At 48.1% G+C, this 10,886-nt stretch overlaps 1 long non-coding RNA gene across 3 annotated transcripts in view; it reads right to left on the bottom strand.

Annotated features, from left to right (window-relative positions):
• LOC132208378 (uncharacterized) overlaps window positions 1–9,474 on the bottom strand; it is a 57,826-nt gene extending 48,352 nt beyond the window's left edge. The window contains exon 1 of one of the 3 annotated variants that reach the window (XR_009444455.1): window positions 9,358–9,474. This is a non-coding gene — a long non-coding RNA (uncharacterized LOC132208378). The remainder of the gene's footprint in view (window positions 1–9,357) is intronic. The other 2 variants (XR_009444456.1, XR_009444454.1) reach the window with 2 other exon arrangements.
• Between the last annotated feature and the right edge of the window lie 1,412 nt (window positions 9,475–10,886).

Here is a 10,886-nt window from a genome sequence, read left to right on the forward strand (position 1 = left end):
GCCTGCATCCAAGTCATTTATAAAAATGACAACAGCAGTAGTCTCAAAACAGATCCTTGAGACACACCACGAGTAATCAGACTCCAGGCTGAATATTTTCCATCAACCACCACTCATTGCCTTCTTAGTGAAAGCTAGTTTCTAATCCAAATGGCTAAATCTCCCTCAATCCCGTGCCTCTGTATTTTCTCCAATAGCCTACCATGGGGAAACTTATCAAAGGCTTTACTGAAGTCCATGTACACCACGCCAACTGCCCGACTCTCATCCACATGATTGAGTTTTTTGAGAAGGTGACCAATGAAGTTTGTGAGACACGACCTGCCCTTGACAAATCCATGTTGACTATCTCCAATCACATTGTTGCTTTCTAGATGATTATAAATCCTATCTCTTATAATCCTTTCCAAAATTTTTCCTACAACAGACGCAAGGCTCACAGGTCTTTAATTGCCTGGGTCATTCTTACTGCCCCTCTTGAACAAGGGCACAACATTTGCACTTCTCCAGTCCTCTGGTACTAAACCTGTAGACAATGAGGACTCCAAGATCAAGGCCAAAGGCTCCACCACCTCCTCCCTAGCTTCCCAGACAATCCTCGGAAAAATCCCATCAGGCCCAGGGGTTTTATCTACCTTCACACGTTGTCGAATTGATAACACTTCCTCCTTACTAACCGTAACCTTTGCAATTCTAGTAGCCTCTAACTCAGTCACCTCCTCTGCAATATTCTCCTGTCGCTCAGTGAAAACAGATGAGAAGTATTCATTTAGCACCTCTCCAATCTCCACAGCGTCCACACACAACTTCCCACTTCTGTCTTTGACTGGCCCTTTGCCTAGCCCAGTCATCCTCTTATTCCTCACATACCTATAGAGAGCTTTAGGGCTCTCCTTTATTTACCTGCCAATGTCTGCTCATGTACCCTCCTTGCTCTTCTTAACTCTCTCTTTAAATCCTCCCTAGCTAATCTGTAGCTCTCCATCACCTCATCTGAACCAACTGGTCTCATCGTCACATCAGCCTCCCTCTTCTGCTGAACAAGAGATACAATTTTTTTAGTAAACCACGGTTCCCTTAGCTGATCGCTTCCTCCCTGCCTGACAGGGACGTACCTCTCAAGGACACGCAATATCTGTTCCTTAAACCAGCTCCACAATTCAATTGTCCCCATCCCCTGCATTTTGCTAACCCATTCTATGCCTCCTAAGTCTTGCCTAATTGCACTACAAGGGAGGAATGGAGAAGCAGACAGTGAAGGGGACTATCAGAGATTACAACAGAACAGAGATAGACTGGAGAGTTGGGCAGATAAATGGCAGATGGAGTTCAATCCAGGCAAATGCGAGGTGATGCATTTTGGAAGATCAAATTCAAGGGCAAACGAAACAGTAAATGGAAAAGTTTTGGGGGAAATTGATGAACAGAGAGATCTGGGTGTTCAGGTCCATTGTTCCCTGAAAGTGACAATGCAGGTCAATAGGGTGGTCAAGGCGGCATATGGCATGCTTTCCTTCATTGGACAGGGTATTGAGTACAAGAGTTGGCAGGTCATGTTGCAGTTGTATAGGACTGTGGTTCGGCCACATTTAGAGTACTGTGTCCATTACCAAAAGGACGTGGACGAGAGGAGGAAAATTTAGGGGAGATATGCATGGCAAGTTCTTTACACAGAGGTTGGTGGGCACCTGCCAGCAGAGGTGGGCGACGCAGACACACTAGCATCTTTTAAGATATATTTGGACAGGTACACGGACGGGCAGGGAGCAAATGGACACAGACCGTGAGAAAATAGGTGACTGGTCAGACAGAGGATCTTGGTCGGCGCAGGCTTGGAGGGCTGAAGAGCCTGTTCCTGTGCTGTAATTTTCTTTGTTGTTTTGACTGACTGGAGTGAGGGAGGGAGGGTGCGACGGCTGGAGCGAGGGACAAATGGATGGCTGGAGGGACCGAGCGAGGGAGGAATGGATGGCTGGAGGGAGGGAGCGAGGACTGACAGGAGGAAGGAATGGATGAATGGAGGGAGGGAGCAGGAGGACGGGGCAGGGGGGTAGGAGGAGGGGGTTGGGGGGGAAGGAGGAGGGGCGGGTAGGGAAGGGAGGAGGGGGCAGGGAGAGAGGAGGGGAGGAGAGAGGGTGGGTTCGGTGCCAGGCAGCTGTTCAGGCAGGTACCAGAGATAGTGGGAACTGCAGATGCTGGAGAATCCAAGATCTTGGCCTGCTGTGTTCATCCAGCCACACATTTTAGTGTTCAGGCAGGTAGCTGTGCCCAGGAGCCGGGCGAAGAGGCCTTCTCCCAGCTCGGATCCCCGCTCCCGGCCAAGGCGGCGCAGGGCCGAGCCACTGAGCAGCGAGCTTTCCAGCAGCCTGGATGCCTGCTCCTCGCCCAGTGGTCATGCCGGAGGCTGTAGGGGTCCGGGATCGTGGTACGCTGATCCCGATGCAGAACAGCTGGGTCCTCAGTCCCCTCCCGGGAAAAGGGTTCCAGACAGCGGACTCGTCACCGAGGCAGAGGGGGGGGGAAAGGCGTGAGTAGGAACAGGAGAGGAAGGGGATTGACTGAGAGGGAGAAAGAGACAGACTGTGTGTGTGAGAGAGAGAATTAGAAATGCAGTCTGATTGCGGATGGGTTGGGTTTAAACAGATTTTTAAACTTTTAAAAAAAAACTCAATGCTCCCTGCTGAGCGGGTGGAGATGCACGGATAGATAAACACACGGCGAGAGGAAGAGAGACACAGAGAAAGACAGAGCGCCGGGGGCGGGGGCAGGGGAGAGGGAGAAGTTCACAGGGAGAGACGGAGAGAGAACGGCAGAGCACACACAGAGGGAGGCAGAGACAAGACGAGAGACAGAGAGGAGCGCGCGCGCGCACGCGCACACACACACACACACACACACACACACAAGAGACAGAGTGAAAGAGAAAGAAAGAGAGACAGAAGTGCACAGCGAGGTGGCAGAGACAAGACAACAGAGAGAGAGAGAGACGTAGACACAGAGTGAGGCACACACAGAGATGGAGAGACAGAGATTGTGGGTGTGGCGAGGGGTGGGTTTTTGAGAAAATGGGAGGGGGGAGCGAGGGCGAGAGAGAGAGACACAAAGAGACAAAGACAGAGTCGTAGAGTTGTGCAGCAGGGAAACAGACCCTTCAGTCCAACTCCTCCATGCCAACCAGATATCGTAAATGACTAGTTCCATTTGCCAGCATGTTGCCCATATCCCTCCAGACCCTTCCTATTCATGTGTCCATGCAGGTGACTTTTAAATACTGTGATTATAATAGCCTCTGGCACTCCTCTGGCAGTTCATTCCATACACAAACTATACTAGGGAGAACACATTGGCTCCAAATCCATCCACCATCCTCGGAGAAAAAGAACAGGAAATAACATGACCAACACAAGGAAACCTAAACACTTGAATAGAAAGCGGGACCGAACACCAGCGCTTCACTGGAGGCTCACTGATGATTTTGCCTGGAATGGTGACGAATCATCTGAAAACTAACCTTCCAGCTCAGTGAGCAATCTTACATCCAAAACCTCAACCCTGAGCTAAAAATCTTCTCAAAACTCGATAATACTTGGCCACTTGATTGACAGATGCATCCTATTTTCTTTTAAAAATAAACTTTTTTTTGTTTGATGTATGACTGACCAGTGTTTATTGTCCTTCCTTAACTGAGGCTTGGGAACTCTGCAGCCCAATGGTATCAATGTGGACTTCACAAGCTTCAAAATCTCCCCTCCCACCACTGCATCCCAAAACCAGCCCAGCTCGTCCCCACGTTCCTAATCTGCTCTTCCTCTCCCCGATCCCCTCCTCCCAGCTCAAGCCAAACCCCCATTCCTGACCTACTAACCGCTTCCCGCCCCCTTGACCTGTCTGTCCTCCCCAGACTGACCTCTCCCCACCTACACTCACCTCGATTGGCTTCATGTCCGACCCTTTAACTTAAGACCATAAGATATGAGTGTAAGTAGGGCCATTCGACCCATCAAGTCCACTCCGCCATTTAAATCATGGCTCATGGGCATTTCAACTCCACTTCACTGCACGCTCCCCGTCGCCCTTGATTCCTGTGAGATCAAGAATTTGTTGATCTCTGCCTTGAAGGCATCCAACGTCCCGGCCCCCACTGCACTCCGTGGCAATGAATTTCACAAGCCCGCCACTCTCTGTCTTCAGAAAAGTCGTCTCATTTCCGTTTTAAATTTACCCCCTCTAATTTTAAGGCTGTGCCCACGGGTCCTAGTCTCCTGGCCTAACAGAAACAACTTCCTAGCGTCCACCCCTTCTAAGCCACACATTATCTCGTAAGTTTCTATTAGATCTCCCCTCAACCTTCTCAGCTCTAATGAGTACAATCCCAGGATCCTTAGCCGTTCATCGTATGTCAAACCTACCATTCCAGGGATCATCCGTGTGAATCTCCGCTGGACACGCTCCAGGGCCAGTATGTCCTTTCTGAGGTGTGGGGCCCAACATTGGACACGGTATTCTCAAAGGGGCCTAACTAGACCTTTATAAAGCCTCAGAAGCACATCACTGCTTCGAAATTCCAACCCTCTTGAGATAAACAACAACATTACATTCGCTTTCTTAATCATGGACTCTACCTGCAAGTTAACTTTTAGAGAATCCTGGACCAAGAATTCCAGATCCCTTTGTACTTCTGTTTTACGAATTTTCTCACCATTTAGAAAATATTCCATGCCTGTATTCTTTTTACCAAAGTGAAAAACCTCACATTTACTCACATTGAATTTCATCAGCCATTTCCTGGAGCACTCTCCTAAACTGTCTAAATCTTACTGCCGCCTCTCCACCTCCTCAGTACTACCTGCCTGTCTACCTATCTTCGTATCATCGGAAAACTTCGCCAGAATGCCCCCAGTCCCTTCATCCAGATCATTAACATATAAGGTGAACAGCAGCGGCCCCACCACTGAACCCTGCGGGACACCAATCGTCACTGGTTGCCATTCTGAAAAAGAGCCCTTAATCCCAACTCTCTGCCTTCTGTCAGACAGCCAATCCTCAATCCAGGCCAGTATCTCACCTCGAACACCATGGGCCCTCACGTTGCTCAGCAGCCTCCTGTGAGACACCTTATCAAAGGCCTGTTGGAAGTCTTGATAGATAACATCTGCTGGGTTTCCCTGGTCTAACATACCTGTTACCTCTTCAAAGAATCCTAACAGGTTTTTCAGGCACGACCTCCCCTGACTAAATCCATGCTGACTTGTTCTAATTTGACCCTGCACTTCCAGGAATTTCGAAATCTCATCCTTGACAATGATTCAAGAATTTTAATCAACTACCGAGGTCAAGCTAATCGGCCTGTAATTTTCCATCTTTTGCCTTGATCCTTTCTTAAACAAGGGAGTTACAACAGCAATTTTCCGAACATAGAACATAGAACATAGAACAGTACAGCACAGAACAGGCCCTTCAGCCCACAATGTTGTGCCGACCATTGATCCTCATGTATGCACCCTCAAATTTCTGTGACCATATACATGTCCAGCAGTCTCTTAAATGACCCCAATGACCTTGCTTCCACAACTGCTGCTGGCAACGCATTCCATGCTCTCACAACTCTCTGCGGAAAGAACCTGCCTCTGACATCCCCTCTATACTTTCCACCAACCAGCTTAAAACTATGACCCCTCGTGCTAGCCATTTCTGCCCTGGGAAATAGCCTCTGGCTATCAACTCTATCTATGCCTCTCATTATCTTGTATACCTCAATTAGATCTCCTCTCCTCCTCCTTTTCTCCAATGAAAAGAGACCGAGCTCAGTCAACCTCTCTTCATAAGATAAGCCCTCCAGTCCAGGCAGCATCCTGGTAAACCTCCTCTGAACCCTCTCCAAAGCATCCACATCTTTCCTATAATAGGGCGCCCAGAACTGGACGCAGTATTCCAAGTGCGGTCTAACCAAAGTTTTATAGAGCTGCAACAAGATCTCACGACTCTTAAACTCAATCCCCCTGTTAATGAAAGCCAAAACACCATATGCTTTCTTAACAACCCTGTCCACTTGGGTGGCCATTTTAAGGGATCTATGTATCTGCACACCAAGATCCCTCTGTTCCTCCACGCTGCCAAGAATCCTGTCCTTAATCCTGTACTCAGCTTTCGAATTCAACCTTCCAAAATGCATCACCTCGCATTTATCCAGGTTGAACTCCATCTGCCACCTCTCAGCCCATCTCTGCATCCTGTCAATGTCCCGCTGCAGCCTACAACAGCCCTCTACACTGTCAACGACACCTCCGACCTTTGTGTCGTCTGCAAACTTGCTGACCCATCCTTCAATTCCCTCGTCCAAGTCACTAATAAAAATTACAAACAGTGGAGGCCCAAGGACAGAGCCCTGTGGAACTCCACTCACCACTGACTTCCAGGCAGAATATTTTCCTTCTACTACCACTCGCTGTCTTCTGTTGGCCAGCCAATTCTGTATCCAAGCAGCTAAGTTCCCCTGTATCCCATTCCTCCTGACCTTCTGAATGAGCCTATCATGGGGAACCTTATCAAATGCCTTACTGAAGTCCATATACACCACATCCACAGCTCGACCCTCATCAACTTTTCTAGTCACATCCTCAAAAAACTCGATAAGGTTTGTAAGGCATGACCTACCCCTCACAAAGCCGTGTTGACTGTATTTGATCAAGCCATGCTCTTCCAGATGGTCATAAATCTTATCCCTCAGAATCCTTTCTAACACCTTGCAGATGACAGACGTGAGACTTACCGGTCTATAATTGCCGGGGATTTCCCTATTTCCTTTCTTGAAGAGAGGAATTACATTTGCCTCTCTCCAGTCCTCAGGTACGACTCCAGTGGAGAGCGAGGATGCAAAGATCTTCGCAAGTGGCGAAGCAATTGCATTTCTCGCTTCCCAAAGCAGCCGAGGACAAATCTGATCCGGGCCTGGCGACTTGTCAATCTTAATGTTTGACAAAATTTTCAGCACATCAGCTTCGTCTATCTCTATCCATTCCAGCATGCACACCTGCTCTTCAAAGGTTTCATTCACTACAAAGTTCGTTTCTTTCGTAAAGACAGAAGCAAAAAACTCATTTAGGGCTTCCCCTACCTCCTCAGGCTCCACACACAAGTTCCCTATGCTATCCCTGATCGGCCCTACTCTTTCTTTGACCATTCTCTTATTCCTCACGTAAGTGTAAAATGCCTTTGTGTTTTCCCGGATTCCTTCTGCCAAGCCTTTCTCGTGCCCCCTCCTGGCTCTCCTCAGACCATTTTTGAGCTCCTTCCTTGCCTGCATGTAATCCTCTCTAGCTGAACTTGACCCTAGCTTCCTCCACCTTATGTAAGCTACCTTCTTCCTTTTCACTAGAAGCTCCACCGCTCTCGTCATCCAAGGTTCCTTTATCTTACCCCTTCTTGCCTGTCTCAGAGGGACATATTTACTCATCACTCCCAACAACTGTTCCTTAAACCGTCTCCACATGTCTATAGTTCCCTTACCATGGAACAACTGCTCCCAGTCCATGCTTCCTAACTCATGTCTAATCGCATCATAGTTTCCTCTTCCCCAATTAAATATCCTCCCATTTTGCCTAATCCTCTCCTTCTCCATAGCTATCTAGAACGTGAGGCAGTTATGGTCACTATCACCAAAATGCTCTCCCACCACAAGATCTGATACCTGCCCCGGCTCGTTTCCGAGCACCAAGTCTAGAATGGCCTCTCCCCTCGTCGGCCTGTCAACGTACTGCGTTAGGAAACCCTCCTGAACACACCTTACAAAAACAGCTCCATTCAAATCTTCTGCTCGAAGGAGGTTCCAATCAATATTAGGAAAGTTAAAGTCACCCATTACAACAACCCTACTGCGTGCACACTTTTCCAAAATCTGTCGACCTATGCTTTCTTCAATCTCCCTGCTGCTATTGGGGGGCCTGTAGTAAACCCCTAACGAGGTGACTACTCCCTTGCTGTTCCTAATTTCCACCCATACTGACTCAGTAGGCAGATCTTCCTCGACAAAGGAAGCTTCTGTAGCTGTGATACCCTCTCTGATTAGTAGTGCTACACCCCCTCCTCTTTTTCCCCCCTCCCTATTCTTTTTAAATGTTCTAAACCCTGGAAGATCCAGCAACCATTCCTGCCCATGAGAAACCCATGTCTCTGTTATGGCCACAACATCATAGCACCAGGTACTGATCCATGTTCTAAGTTCATCACTTTTATTCCTGATACTCCTTGCATTAAAGCAAACACACTTTAACCGATTCCTTGGTTCCTTCCCAGGAAAATCCTTCCCACTAGCTGGTCTACCTCTTGCTACTGCCTCACCTGCATCAATGCTCACCTCTGGTATACAGCTCAGGTTCCCACCCCCCTGCCATACTAGTTTAAACCCTCTCGAACTACTCGAGCAAACCTTCCACCCAGGACATTGGTCCCCTTCCAGTTCAGATGCAACCCGTCCTTCTTGTACAGGTCCCACCTTCCCCAGAAGGCATCCCAATTATCAACATATCTGAAGCCCTCCCTCCTACACCAGCTGCGAAGCCACGTGTTCAGCTGCGCCCGCTCCCTGTTCCTCACCTCGCTATCTCGTGGCACCGGTAGTAAACCAGAGAACACTACTCTGTTCGTCCTGCTCTGCAGCTTCCATCCTAACTCCCTGAAATCACTTTTTATATCCTCAAACCTATTTCTGGCTATATCATTTGTGCCAATATGTAACACGATTTCTGGCTGTTCGCCCTCCCCTTTTAGAACTTTATACACCCGATCGGAGACGTCCCGGACCCTGGCACCAGGGAGGCAACATACCTTCCGGGAATCCCGATCTTGCCCACAAAATCTCCTGTCGATTCCCCTAACTATCGAGTCCCCTACCACGAGTACTTTTCTATTCTGCCCCCTTCCCTTCTTTGTCACAGTGTCAGGCTCAGTGCCAGAGAACTGACTACTATGGCTTTCCTCTGGTAGGTCATCCCCCCCAGCAGTATCCAAAATGGTATACTTATTGCTGAGGGGAATGCCCACAGGGGATCTCTGCACTGTCTGTCTGTCCCCTTTCCTCCCCCTAACTGTAACCCATCTATCCTCGTCCTGAGCCTTAGGAGTGACCAACTCCCGGTAACTCCTCTCAATTACCCCCTCTGCCTCCCGAATGATCCGTAGTTCATCCAGCTCCAGCTCCATTTCCCTAACACGCCTTGCTGATATATATGGTCACTGCTTTCCTTCCCGGCTGCCCCTCTGGTCCTCGTCACTTCCTCTGCTGCTCCCGCTCCTTCTCTGAAAGAGGAAAAACACCGCTGCCCGCTACCGGTAAGTAATTTTAAAAATAAACTGCTTTACCTTAGCTGCAGTCTTCCGGGTCCATCTTGCCCCTGCTGCTGCTCGCACTCATAATGGCCGTTGGCGTCGAAGGGTGAGTATTTATACTCACTGCTTTCCTTCCCGGCTGCCCCTCTGGTCCTCGTCACTTCCTCTGCTGCTCCCGCTCCTTCTCTGAAAGAGGAAAAACACCGCTGCCCGCTATCGGTAAGTAATTTTCAAAATAAACTGCTTTACCTTAGCTGCAGTCTTCCGGGTCCGTCTTGCCTCCGCTGCTGCTCGCACTCAAAAAAAAACTACACTGACTTTTGAAAGATCATAGCCAAAGCCTCTGCTATTTCCTCAGCCACCTTGTTCAGAACTCTAGGATATAGCCCATTGGGGCCAGGAGATTTATCAATTTTTAGACCTTTTAGCTCTTTTAGCACTTGCTCTTTTGTAATTCCTACCATCCTCAGCTCTGCCCCCTGGCTCTCCCTAATTGTTGGCATATTACTCATGTCTTCCACTGTGAAGACTGACGCAAAGTACTTATTAAGTTCTTCAGCTACTTCCTTATCTCCCACCACTTGCCTTCCAGCATCAATTTGGAGTGGCCCAGTGTCTACTTTTGCCTCACGTTTGTTTCTTATGTATTGAAAGAAGCCGTTACTATGATTTCTGATATGACTAGCTAGCCTACCTTGATATTTGATCCTCTCCTTCCTTATTGCTTGTCTGTCTCCTCTGCACCTATCTTCCCCTCTATCCATCTTCAATCTGCCTTCCCCTCTCCCTATTTCTTTCAGAGCCCTCTCCTCCTCCCTCTTTTCTGATGAAGGGTCGAGGCCCGAAACGTCAGCTTTTGTGCTCCTGAGATACTGCTTGGCCTGCTGTGTTCATCCAGCTCCACACTTTGTAATCTTGGATTCTCCAGCATCTGCAGTTCCCATTATCTCTGATGCCAATTGTTTTTATTTTGTGGACAGCTGCTATCAATAGCAAACCAAACAAAAGCTTCATTTGTCATTGTCAAAATTGGTAATAGCCCACGAGCTGCAGAGTGAACAAAAAAAAGTTACCCATTTGCTTGTGACTCTCAGATGGATTTCTTTCCGATTTATTTATTCTTTAATGAGACATAGCTGTTGCTGATTGTCCAGCACAAATTGACTTCTTGAACAGCTTCATGTTGCTGTACACAGACCCACAATGCTGTTCCAAAAGAGATTACTAATATTGACTCAGGAACAATCATTCATTTCCAAATAAGTTTGAGAGTAGCTTGGAGGTGATTTTTACTGGGATTAGTGCTACCATGTCTGATGTCCTTGACCTTGAAGATGAGTTTTCTAAGTCTGGAAAGGCGGGTGTAAGAATAGTTGGAAAAAAATGTGGCAGTGCATCTTGTATATGGACACATTATTGTGTCTTGGAGTTGGTTGTGGAGAGAATGGATACGGTGCCAATCAAGGGGCTGCTTTGGTCTAGACTCAAGATCGTTTCCAGTGTTGTTGGATCTGCACCATCATTGGCACACTTCTGACTTGAGAATTGGAGGGCGGCTGCAG

The sequence above is a fragment of the Stegostoma tigrinum genome, unplaced genomic scaffold, assembly GCF_030684315.1.
Source record: "Stegostoma tigrinum isolate sSteTig4 unplaced genomic scaffold, sSteTig4.hap1 scaffold_372, whole genome shotgun sequence".
Lineage (NCBI taxonomy): Eukaryota > Metazoa > Chordata > Chondrichthyes > Orectolobiformes > Stegostomatidae > Stegostoma > Stegostoma tigrinum.